Source organism: Balaenoptera physalus (assembly GCF_965194825.1).
Source record: "Balaenoptera physalus genome assembly, chromosome: 3".
In the NCBI taxonomy this organism is placed as follows: domain Eukaryota; kingdom Metazoa; phylum Chordata; class Mammalia; order Artiodactyla; family Balaenopteridae; genus Balaenoptera; species Balaenoptera physalus.
Genome location: NC_138890.1, coordinates 132,826,612 through 132,840,394, shown reverse-complemented (window position 1 = coordinate 132,840,394; position 13,783 = coordinate 132,826,612).

The following is a 13,783-nucleotide window of genomic DNA, read 5'->3' as shown; positions in this document are numbered from 1 at the left end:
CATCAACTGATAAAAAAATGATAAGCATAAGATGGGAGCTTAGATGGTATCTGCTGAAAGTTATCTGTTCTGTAAGTTATAGTCATTTGTCAAGATAGGGACTGAGAGAATAAAGCAGATGGATAGGAAAGATGTTCAGGAAGATACGATTTTCATCCTAGGCAAAGGTCCAACAGATGAGATCGATATTTCAGCCATGGAGTAATCGCTTTATTAATAAACGAACTGTACCATACCCAAACCTTGAGCGAGACACCTGGGATAGGACAGCTTCAGAGACCACTCTGATCTCATTTATTATTCCCATTATCTGCTAATGAGTCCAGAAATTTCTCAGACCTTTTTTGTCTGAGAAGGTATGGGAAGGTATGGTTTCTTCATCATTATTTCTTCATTATTATTTCTGAGAGGTTGTTCACTTTCCTCCAGGAAAATAGAGTTTGGAAGAGAAAGAGAAAAACAAATTAAAACTTTTTAAAGAAGAAAAGGGCCTCTGAATGTGTTTCTCATTTTGTCCTCAAATAACCTTGTCTACTATGGAATCAAGTTAAAGAAACTTAATTAGGTTTTCGAAATTCAAAGAGAAGATAAAGAATGAAAGTTAAGTGTATCAGAAATCATTAGCTCTTTAGGCGAACAATTGTACTCACTAGAAAGGAGAGTGATCTTTCATTTAGATGGAAAGTCAAATTATGAAGGTCATTCACTCCGGCATGGCAGTTGCATTAAACATTTAACTGATCCAACCGTGGAGATGTAGAACGGGTAGACAACCTCAGAGCGTTTGACTTTATTTATCCCTCATTTTCCGTTTAGTCTTTAGCCATAAGCACAACCAGACACATTTTTATAATTTTGTGTATTCTGTATTCATGTAGATCTGGAACATAAATCAACCATTTGGCTATCTTATTGACAGAACTGACTTAATGAATTTATGAGAAGTCATAAATTTGTTTAAAATTTAAAAATAAAACACTTGCATTTTAAATTTAGAAGATGAAAATAAGCCCCCCAAACTCAATTCGTCAAGTATCACTTGAGCATTCTACATTTACTTAGAAAGGGAAGACAGGAACTATAAAGGAGAAAATTGGTTGCTTGAAATATTTAATTCGGAGGTGACCTTTATGATATTCTAGATTGGCAATGTAACATCTGAAGGAATTCAAAGTTATAATAATAAAAACTAATTCACTGAGGCCAGACACTGTGCTGAATGTGCTGTAGACATAATGTCATTTAGAGGAAGGGAGATTTACCTGGTGAAGTGGGGTTAGTGGGAGAAGGCTGCTTAGGATGGAGAAGTTTTGCTTCCAGTCTTGAAGGAATTGTAGGGTGTGGCTCAATAGGAGTTTGAGGAGCAGCCTTCTGGATCGGGGTATAGGATAAGCCAAGACATGCAGGCAGGAAGGAAAAGCATATAAAGTATATATGTGGCATGGAAGGGCCCCTGCCTGGGACAGGCTGGAGGGAGGAGTGGTGAGGGGGACTAATGTGGGCACAATTTGTCAGGCTAAGATTTGCCAATTAACTCTAATTCGGAATAATTTTGCAGTAAATCATACTATCTTGTTAATGATGGACCTTTCTCTTCCTTTCTTTTGCTACTAAATTGTCCATCGTGAAAAATGTGTAAGAGAGAATGCAGAATAACAACAGTTTTGCTTGTGGTTATGTTGCCCAAAGGATAAAAAACAGGTAATAACTCTTAAAAACCCTATTCGGAAATCCAGAGTTCTCATTGTGGGGTTCTTCCCTTAACAGTCAACACAAACGCTGCTGCTGTTTTCTTCTTTGCCTTCATGGCGTTGCTCAGGACTCTAACATTTCCTCGTCAGGTTGTGACACTTCTCAGTCATGTACTTTATTTTGTTCCATCTTATTCCTACCAGGGATTAAATACTTTATTCGGAATGTTTATGCTACTTTTCTGGTTATATTTCTCCTTTCCAGAGCAAAGAGAAAGAAGGAGGGGGAATGACTTAAAGACATCTTCAAGAAGAAAGAGGGAGAGAGGTGGCTGAGGTGGAAAAATAAACGTTTTGTATAATTGTTTTTTGTGCTATGAAATAGAAATGTCTTCTAGAGAACAATGGCCCCAGTGCTGGGTAGAAGGCCTGCTTCAGAAAGAGCAAGCCTACTTCAGAGTAAACAAACCTCAGTGCATAATTGGAACTTTCGTTCTTCCAGATTGTTTTGTGAAGAACATGCTGCCAAAACCCTTTTTTAAAAAAAATTTAACTGCTTCTTTTGAAGTGCCTTTTTTTTTTTTTTATTTCAAGGAAGTTTATCATCCTCTCATTTCTTCTCATTTATTTTTATTATGAATTATGAACCCCAATGTCTGGAGGACGAGGACCATTAGTTTTTGTATTTCCCAGATATGATAGTTTTAGAGTTCATTCTGCAGGTTTATTGAGAGCACTCCAGTGAAATCTAATCTCCAGATCACCTTTGTTTGGTTCTAAGAAACTGAATGTGTTTCTTGATCGTTTACCTGCCCCATCTTCTGAAATAATTGATTTAGCCTCTTTCGTTCATGTGTAGCTGCTCACTAGTGATCAAGCTGATTATCTGTTGGACAATTATGCATTTTCTCTGTTTTAAAATGGCAAAAATACAACATGTTTTTAAGAATAATTATGCTATAATAAAGACATGGAGGGAAGGCAAAAGTTTTTCATCCTCACACTCTGAGTCATTTAAAGAATTTTCAACTTGCTTTAAGTCATTTGCTTCTTTTTTTTTTTTTTAACATCTTTATTGGAGTATAATTGCTTTACAATGGTGTGTTAGTTTCTGCTTTATAACAAAATGAATCAGTTATACATATACATATGTTCCCATATCTCTTCCCTCTTGCGTCTGCCTCCCCCCCACCCTCCCTATCCACCCCTCTAGGTGGTCACAAAGCACCAAGCTGATCTCCCTGTGCTATGCAGCTGCTTCCCACTAGCTATCTATTTTACATTTGGTAGTGTATATATGTCCATGCTGCTCTCTCACTTTGTCACAGCTTACCCTTCCCCCTCCCCATATCTTCAAGTCCATTCTCTAGTAGGTCTGTGTCTTTATTCCCATCTTGCCCCTAGGTTCTTCATGACCTTTTTTTTTTTTCTTAGATTCCATATATATGTGTTAGCATACAGTGTTCCTTTTTCTCTTTCTGACTTACTTCACTCTGTATGACAGACTCTAGGTCCATCCACCTCACTACAAATAACTCAATTTCGTTTCTTTATATGGCTGAGTAATATTCCATTGTATATATGTGCCACATCTTCTTTATCCATTCATCTCTTGATGGACACTTAGGTTGCTTCCATGTCCTGGCTATTGTAAATAGAGCTGCAATGAACCTTGTGGTACATGACTCTTTTTGAATTCTTGTTTTCTCAGGGTATATGCCCAGCAGTGGGATTGCTGGGTCATATGGTAGTTCTATTTTTAGTTTTTTAAGGAACCTCCATACTGTTCTCCACAGTGGCTGTATCAATTTACATTCCCACCAACAGTGCAAGAGGGTTCCCTTTTCTCCACACCCTCTCCAGCGTTTATTGTTTCTAGATTTTTTGATGATGGCCATTCTGACCGGTGTGAGATGATATCTCATTGTAGTTTCGATTTGCATTTCTCTAATGATTAATGATGTTGAGCATTCTTTCATGTGTTTGTTGGCAATCTGTATATCTTCTTTGGAGAAATGTCTATTTATGTCTTCTGCCCATTTTTGGACTGGGTTGTTTGTTTTTTTGATATTGAGCTGCATGAGCTGCTTGTAAATTTTGGAGATTAATCCTTTGTCAGTTGCTTCATTTGCAAATATTTTCTCCCATTCTGAGGGTTGTCTTTTCGTCTTGTTTATGGTTTCCTTTGCTGTGCAAAAGCTTTGAAGTTTCATTAGGTCCCATTTGTTTATTTGTGTTTTTATTTCCATTTCTCTGGGAGCTGGGTCAAAAAGGATCTTGCTGTGATTTATGTCATACAGTGTTCTGCCTATGTTTTCCTCTAAGAGTTTGATAGTGTCTGGCCTTACATTTAGGTCTTTAATCCATTTTGAGTTTATTTTTGTGTATGGTGTTAGAGAGTGTTCTAATTTCATACTTTTACATGTACCTGTCCAGTTTTCCCAGCACCACTTATTGAAGAGGCTGTCTTTTCTCCACTGTATATTCTTGCCTCCTTTATCAAAGATAAGGTGACCATATGTGCGTGGGTTTATCTCTGGACTTTCTATCCTCTTCCATTGATCTATATTTCTGTTTTTGTGCCAGTACCATACTGTCTTGATTACTGTAGCTTTGTAGTATAGTCTGAAGTCAGGGACATTTGCTTCTTTTTTATTGGAGTAGAATTGATTTACAATGTTGTATTAGTTTCAGGTGTACAGAAAAATGATTCTTTTTCAGATTGTTTTCCATTATAGGTTATGACAAGTTATTGAATATAGTTCCCTGGGCTCTACAGTAGGTCCTTGATGTTTATTTTATATAGAAGAGCGTGTATCCGTTAATCTCAAACTCCTAATTTATCCGTCCCACCATCTTTTCCCTTTGGTAACCATAAGTTTGTTTTCTATGCCTCTGAGTCTATTCCTGTTTCATAAATAAGTTCATTTATATCATTTTTTTTAAGATTCCACATATAAGTGGTATCATATGATATTTGTCTTTCTCTAAGTTATTTGTTTCTTTAAATCCGGGAGATTTGGTTTCTGAATTTGAATTATCTGTGATACAGTGCATGCTGACTCATAGACTTGCTATAAAACAATTTAAAAAACTAAAAAAAAAGGTATTGGGGCATCATCTGTGAATGTAATTTTCCAGTCATCTAGAAAATTGCCTTTTAAATAGAAGAGCCATTTCAAACTTATAGGAGCATCAAGTAACATAAAAATGTTAATATTTTAGCTGTGTGCTCATTTCAACTTATAGACAGCATCCCATTTTTCAAAAATTATTGCCTGGTTCTAAAGCTGGGCATATCAGATTTTAGGATGAAAATAGATTGTTTGGACAGATTCTGCCTCTTTTAAAATACATGGTCATTACAAATAACACGAATCTTCAGCATTACAATCTGTGACTGCTTAGTAATGACCTGGACTGAAAATTCAAATAACGGCTAGTCTATAAAAATAGTGGTGATGTAGTGTTTTCTCTCCAATCAGTTTAACTGAATAATGAACAGATTCAGTACTCAGATGGGATATCACCAACACAACGGGAAAATAACCAGGCTTCAGGGCACAGTAAAACTAAATTTTGGTGTGTGAAGCTCAGTGATAGCACCATAAAAATTCTAGCCAGTGCTTCGCTTATTGCAGTGGAAATTTGTATACTGTATAGATGAATATCACTAAAAATAGGGTGAAAAAATAATGAAATGTGTGAACATATACAGAATGGAGAGCCCTCAGACAGTTGAACACAGCATGCAAATTTGGCTTTTCTATAATTTTATATGTGGTATGATTTATGGTTCCCCATTCCTAAGTAGGAGTAGTTTCTTTTACTTACCTATTATTGATAGTTGAAATGCAGTATATTTATTTAGGTAGTTTTGAATGCAGGTAGCAGAAAGCCAAACTCAAGTTTGTTTAAATGCATTCTCTTACATAGAAAGTCTAGTTGTAAGACAGGTATTAGGGTTGGTTGATTAGCTGGTTAGCTGTGTGATCAAGACCAAATTATTATTTAGAATACTTAGCATAGTGTTAAACAATAATAAATTCTTATTAATTGCTAGATTGATTATAGTTTTAATAACAAATGGCAAATATTAAGGGAGCAGTTCTTTTCTGGCCAAATAATTCATTTTTCATTTGTTTTCTCAGTAGCTTGTGATTATCTCGACACCATAAGTTTTTATTCATCTCCATATCCCCCAGCACTTAACATTGTGCTAGCAGGTGAGTGAATGAATGGAATAAATGTGAAACTGATGAAAGAGTTTATATGCCATGAAATTCTTCACTGCTTCACTTCAGTCCCTGCTTTCTGAAATAATTTTTCAGTGATTTGATCATAGTTTGATATGATATGTTTACTTGGAATTATAATCGGACTTCTATTCCTCATAACTCTTTTTCCTCTGTCCTTGTCTCAATGTGAATAATTCCTGAGTGGGTAACTCTAAACTCCACCTCCTTTTCAAATTTCAGTCCTGGATGTCTCTACCCAGATGTTCTACCAACACCGCGTACTCCATATGGAAGGTGTGCTAGAAAATGAGGTGGGCTGGGAGGCAAAGGACCAATGCTTAATTCTATCACTTCTACTAGCTGGCTTGGTGACCTTGTCAAGTAATTTAACTTTTCTGGGAGCCGATTCCCTCAACCCAGTATGAGGCAGTAGCTGCAATAATGGTTTCCAAACTCTACCTAGTACAGTTCTACAAGAGTTCTGAAACACACCAAAAGCTGTAAGTATTTAACATTGCCTAAGCATTACTTACACTAGGTTTGAAAATGTAGACCTTAAAGGAGATAAATGAAAAATGCATCATCATTCTCTTAGGCAGTTCTCTTAAGTAGTTATATGGAGGCTTTGTTTAGAAGGCAATTGGTTTGAATTTTGCCATCACAGCTCCATTAGCAATGAAATAGAGCCTTAGTATCATGGGAGTGCTAGGGAAGCCAATGCAAACCACGCAGCCAACTTTCTTGGGAATGACTTATGTTACTGTTTGGGCCAGTTTTTAAGAAAACCCTGTGTCAACACTTTCTGTGATGGTCACCGTGCCTTGCTGAGCTGCTTCATCTAGAACAGCCTGCTTCAGGCTGTGTTCATGTCAGGACACACTGTTCCTCATTATAGCTTCCAATAGCCCAGGTGCCAAGGCCAAGAGATACTAGAATATGAGCACAAAGCCCACTTGGCAGGATATACATGCTATCAAATCAGAGGTCTACAGCTACAGTGTCTTTGGGTCAGGATGGGTGGTCTGATTTCAGTGGGACTTGGCATCACAGCATGCAAAGTTATTAACTTCCTGGAGCCATTGTTTGGGAATAGGATATTATGTTTTGATACCAAATATGTCAAAATGTACCATTTTTTTAATGTACAGTTTTTTCTAGGTCCCTTTCCTGATTTTTTTTTTTCTTTAAAGAAATAGAATGGAAACCTTTTCATCCACGGCTAACTTGAACCTTTCTGTACATGATCCTGCCCATTCCATATCTGTTCATTATTATCAGGCCAACCAACCACACACAATGAACCCATGACCTCATGGAGGCAGGTCACAGACACACTGTGGTGTTCATGGACAACGAGCTTGTCGTCCCCCTGATCTGTTCCTGCCTGGATTCCACTATGATCCTAGCACAGTCCTACTGCAAAGCTTTGGCTAAAATACCTCTGGCTTGAGTGTTGTTTTAGGTATGTGGATTTGACGCATCTGTGGGATCTACAAGTGGAGGGCCCAGTTGGAAATTGAAGGTGTATACTTGGAGCTCAGGGAAGAGATCTGAGCTGAAAATTTGAAATTGGAATTCGTCAACACTAGGTAGCTATTGAGATGACTGAAGTAGATGAGATAACTTAGGGCATGTGTGGAACGGGACGGGCGTCTGAGAAAACTGGAGACATGTAAAGCATGAGCTGAGCTAAGACGACCAAGAGTGATCCTGAGAAGCGTCGTTATATTGCTTCCTAATAAGGTAGGCTCTGTCTGAGAGCCACTTTTCTGCTTCCTTCAGAATGTAGGCACTGACCAGCTTTACCCTTTTTCCTGTTAATCACAGCTTTAGATTGAGTTGTTTGAATCTGTGTTGATAAATTCCTTGTCAACCTATTTTTCTTAGTCCAGAGGTAGATAATTCCCTCCTTATTGGTCATTCCAGTCATTTGGCTGAATTCCAACTAGGATTTTTTGAGGTCTTTCTTAGAAGACCTGCAGTCAGTAGCAGTTAGAGACATAATTCACATTTCAAGTATGGAAGTTTAGATTTTATCATGTGGATAAAATGTCGTTCTCAACTGGAGGTGATTTTGCTCTCTATGGAACACTTAAGAAATTGTCACCACTGTGCGTGTGTCTTAATAATTACAGATTGTTGGCTCTGAGGGTATGCAATCTCAGAAATGAAGTTTAAGTGCAGACATACCTTAGTATTGTTAACTGTTACCGATTATTAACTGTTGTTCTTACTCTGTTTTCCAGTCCAGGGTCAATTGTACATTAGATATGTTCAGTTTGGGTCCTGAAATCTCCTTACATATGACTATGTTAACAAGTGTGAACCAGCTATCACATATAACTAGTCAAAACATGTGATCACTAATAGAGAATCGGTACTCTGTTCTTGTTCTACACAGTACTATACAGATTTAATACAATTTCATGCAAGATAAAAGACACTGGTATTTTAGTCAGTCTGATATCCTCATTGTCAGCAAATATTTCCATTCTTTTTTTTTTAATATTAAAACATATCTCATGATTGCTGTTGCTACATTCATTGGCCCCAGGTTGGAAAACATCAGACACAATAATGTCTAGAGCTTCCAGCTTTAACATCATTTGATTAATGTCACTTTTTATATTGTATTCTGGTTCCTGTTCATGAGACTTTTAAATTTAAAAGTCATGTAGCCATTTATTTGTTTTGATCTTAATACCAACATTTAGCATTGCAACTCTTTCCCAGTGGGACTTTATCAATAACTTCAAGGTGGTTTGTCACTTTGTTCTTAAGTCAAGGTTTTGTTAAGTAAAGTTATATCAATTTTTTAATGAAAAGAATTGTAGAATAATATATCTTATAAATCAAACAGATATGGAAGGGTTAACTGCAGAGAGATGGGCCAGAGTTGTAGGACTATGATCTGAAAATAATCATGCAAGGTCGAGGAAGAGGTAGGCGCTAGTAAGGTAGTGGGAAATCACAGACCTTATCGTTAGTGAAGAGAAGAAATCCATGTAGGTAGAAAGGTACAGCATGAGAACATAGAAAATGATAATAGGCAAGCAGGCAGCACAAAGAAATTCCAAAGCAAAACCTCAGGAGCACTGATCTTTGCAGTTCCAGGTGGGTAGTAGTTACTGGGGATCAAGCAGATCCTTGCAGTTCCAGGTGGGTAGTAGTCATTGGGAATCGGGGTAGAGTTAGTAGGGCCTCAGTCCTGGAGCAACTGACCTCTGGGCAGTTATCAGCATTGGGGTTTAAGTACAAGAAAACAAGGTAAGAAACATGTACGTCAGGTGGCATATCACCTGGAGAAAGCTCCACTTATGAGACTATGGAATCAAGGTCATAGCTAGACAAGGAATAAGTGTGATGAAGTCCCCAACTGGTAACAGCAAGTGACAGAAATCCAATTCAATCTAGTTCAAGAGAAAACGGAAATTGTAGGGTCATATAATTGGAAGTCCAGGGGGAGTTGTTAGTTTCAAATATCCACAAATGCTTTGTGTGCATGGAACCTAATTCCCTTCTCCTTGAGTGAAGGCTGTATATAGTGGCTCACTTCTAATGAATAGAATACAGCGACAGAACAGAGTGTAGCTTTGGATGTTGTAACTTTTTGTTTGCTCTCACTCTTGGGTCACTCACTCTGGGGGAGTCATGTTGTGAGGACACTTGGGCAGCCCTGTGGAAACACCCACTTGGCAATGAATTGAAGCCTTCAGCCAACAGCCATCTTTGAAGTGGATCCTCCAGCCCCAGACAAACCTGCAGATGACTGTAGCCTGACCTGTACCTGGACTACAGCTGCATGGGAGACCCTGACCTAGAACCACCCAGCTAAGCTACTCCCAGATTCCTGACTCTCAGGAACCGGGGAAATAACACATTATTGTTTTAAATTGCTAGGACTTAGGGTAAATTGTTATGTAGCAGTAGATAACTAACAAAGGATGATGCAGTTTCAGGCATAGCTATATCTTGGGTCTCAAATGCTAAAGTCAATGAACCGTGTTATTCTGCTTTTCAACTCGGCTTTCCAATTTGTTTTCCTTTGTCCTCAAATTCGCTCTGTATGTTATATAGGCAATGGCTTCAGGTAATCATAAACTCATATGCTTATGGCTCATGATTTAGGAGAGAAGTTCTATTTTTCTCCAGGTCCATAGATGATCTCTTTTTTTTAATAAATGTATTTATTTATTTATTTATTTTTGGCCACATTGGGTCTTCCTTGCTGTGTGCAGGCTTTCTCTAGTTGTGGCAAGCAGGGGCTACTCTTCCTTGTGGTGCGCTGGCTTCTCATTGTGCTGGCTTCCTTTGGTGTGGAGCACGGGCTCTAGGTGCGTGGACTTCAGTAGTTGTGGCACGTGTGCTCAGTAGTTGTGGTTTGTGGGCTCTAGAGTGCAGGCTCAGTAGTTGTGGCGCACAGGCTTAGTTGCTCCGCGGCATGTGGGATCTTCCCAGACCAGGGCTCGAACCCGTGTCCCTCGCATTGGCAGGCGGATTCTTAACCACTGTGCCATGAGGGAAGTCCCATATATGATCTTAAGGTAGAGTTCTTATCTGACTCTATGGATTCACGTGTCCACCATGCATCCCCCCTGTCCAGGGAGATACCGTAGAATCATTGCTTGAATCAGCTCTTGTGCTTGCCCTTGTGGCCACACATGGAGTCTCATTGTTAACATCCTTCTTCCAACCATATGAGATGTGACAGAGCTAATTAATTCCCTCATTGCAGGGTGTTATTGCCAGAAGAAAGGAGATAGGAGTGCTGGTAAAGAGAAGACAAGAGATGCCTGGCACAGTGGAGTCAAGTAGGATTACAGAGAATATTGTGCCTTTTTTCATTTACAACTACTCATTCAGAGCAATCTCAATAACATTAAATAACTGACACATAAGCTCAGAAATTCTCAAAAAATTCTCAATATCAACTATTGCTATTTTCTAGCAATCTTGCCTATTCCAGACATGCTTAAGAACCAAGAAGTAAATAAGCATAAAAGTAAAGAGTCATGTACCACAGTGTGCCTTGCAGCTCTATTTACAATAGCCAGGACATGGAAGCAACCTAAGTGTCCATCGACAGATGATTGGATAAAGAAGATGTGGCACATATATAAAATGGAATATTACTCAGCCGTAAAAAGAAACAAAATTGAGTTATTTGTAGTGAGGTGGATGGACCTAGAGTCTGTCATACAGAGTGAAGTAAGTCAGAAAGAGAAAAACAAATACCGTATGCTAAAACATATATATGGAATCTAAAAAAAAAAAAAGGTTCTGGTGAACCTAGGGGCAAGACAGGAATTACGATTCAGACGTAGAGAATGGACTTGAGGACACGGGGAGGGGGAAGGGTAAGCTGGGACGAAGTGAGAGAGTGGCATGGACATATATACACTACCAAATGTAAAATAGATAGCTAGTGGGAAGCAGCCGCATAGCACAGGGAGATCAGCTCGGTGCTTTGTGACCACCTAGAAGGGTGGGATAGGGAGGGTGGGAAGGAGACGTAAGAGGGAAGAGATATGGGGATATATGTATATGTATAGCTGATTCACTTTGTTATAAAGCAGAAACTAACACACCATTGTAAAGCAAATATAATCCAATAAAAATGTTAAAAAAAGTGTATATATATATATGTATGTGTATATATATATACACACAAAGGATTTGTTTCAAGGAACTGGATTACAGGATTGTGAGGGCTGACTAAGCCCACTGAGCCCAGAGTTCCTAGGGCAGGTGGTCAGGAAGGGAAGATCATGAGCAGGCTGGAACCCACTGGCACAGGGTCTCCCTCTTTCCCTGCCTGTTGTCCACAGGCAAGAGTCTCCCTCTTCCTTCTCTCTCCTCCTTACTCCTCCCTCACCCAGCGAAAGCCTAAGTTCTCTTTTAAAGCCTCTCAGTCCACATACCCTGGATAATTTCCCTTCCAACTCATTGAGGCCCACGAGAGATATCTGTGAAATCTCTTCACAACAGCACCTACATTATTCAATCAAATGATTGAATAACTGGGGACTGTTGTTCAGTTTAAACAAGTTAACACATCAAAAAACCATCACAGTGCTTTATATGAATATTATTTTATTCCTTGCAATAATAACTTTATCTCCATTTTATAAATGAATAAATAGAGACCCAGCAATGTCCAGTAACTTGCCTAAGGGCTCATAGTAAGTGACATAGCTAAGTTACCAAGCCAGCCCTTCTCTCTTCTAAACCTGAGCTCTTTCTACAATGCGACTTGGTGCCGGCCACATCTGGTGAGACCTTACTTAGAGACCAGAACCAGAGGCAAAGGCAGCTATCCATGGAGGACCAATGGCTATTGACGTGGTCTGGTGTGATAACCTCTGTTCAGATGGAATGGCCCAAACTGGGTAGTAACAGACACAGTCAGATTCTGTGTGTTGGGGAGTCTAAAAGAGACTCAGAAAGGGATAGAGACATAAAGGGTAGAAGCCCAGATTCACACACACAGAAAAGTGTCAGCAGGAAACATGGGGCAATAGAAGTCATGTACAAGCAGAAACAGAGAAGGTGGAAAGAGGGAACAGGTTGGTAGTAGCAAGAGAGTTAATGGAGAAAACGTAGTTAGCACAGTGTAATTGGAGGAGGATCTTGGGTTAAGGTGGTGAAGGTGGATGCCTGAGGGGACGGGCTAGAGGGACACTGGCTTCGTTCTTGGATTGCACATGTACGTACTTCCCCAGGCTCACTTAGTATTAGCGTGGCAAACATGATTTACTTCGCTTTAAGAGCGTGGGTTCAGAATTTTAGGGAGAGGGCCTGAAGGGGTATTCATTCAGCTAGAGAAGCCACCCCATATCATCTTGACAATGTGGCAGGTCTGTCTAGCATCTGTGTGGTCCAAGGAAGCCTCCTCCAGAGTGAAGCTCCTCCTTGGTCCTCACGTAAGAGATGCAGGACACAGGTGGTGTTCATCACTGACGGGCCACAACTGAACATGCCCAGTAGCCTTCCTACTCAGGGTGGATCGTCACAGGCACTACCTGCGAGCTTGTGGGCCATGCAGACACTCAGGCCCCACCCACACCTACTGAATCCAAATCTGTAATAAGAGCCTCAGCTAATTTGTGTGCACACGAAAATTCAACAGAATACAAGATTCAGTCATGGTAGGCTGCATCAGAATACGTTCCAAATTCTTTTACCTGGTGATGGCTGCGTTAAGGGGCCCATAGTTTCATCCCGTACATTCTATGAACTCCCACTCTTCCTCCCGCATAGGGTATATGATAACTAGGCCAGAAGAACTGGGCTGTGTGCCTTGGACAATAACGTAGTTCTCTATGAGAGCTGGCTTTGGGAATGCTGAGTCTTCTTCAATATTTTGTGAATTTTTATATCGTCCTCCATTAACTGAGGAACCTGAGTGCACAGCTGTTCCTTGCAACCTGATGGATCGTGACAAATAGTCTGGGTGATTTAATTTGCAAAGCTACAGGGATTGTAACAGTAGTAAATTAAACCTGAGAAGAAGGGCTTTTAGAAATAGGTGCACTGAGAGCAACAGGAAACGGCTGATGACAAGCAACCCCCCAACATAATAACCTGGGCCATTCTCTGCGGGTGAAAATAGCCACGCCGGCCTCCCTCAAAAGGATCTCTGGCCCTCTCTGTATTGCAGAAGGTACAGTACATGGTGATGATAAGGATGGATGAGTCATAAGAGGAGGGTTTAGCTGCCCACAGCATACCGATCAGGAAGCAGGGAAGTTTAAAATGCATGTTTAAAAGATTTTCAATAAATGTAATGACGATAATGCACAATTTGGAGCTTCTCCAAAAACTCAGCTCTCTGGAAAACAGATGACCAGGATG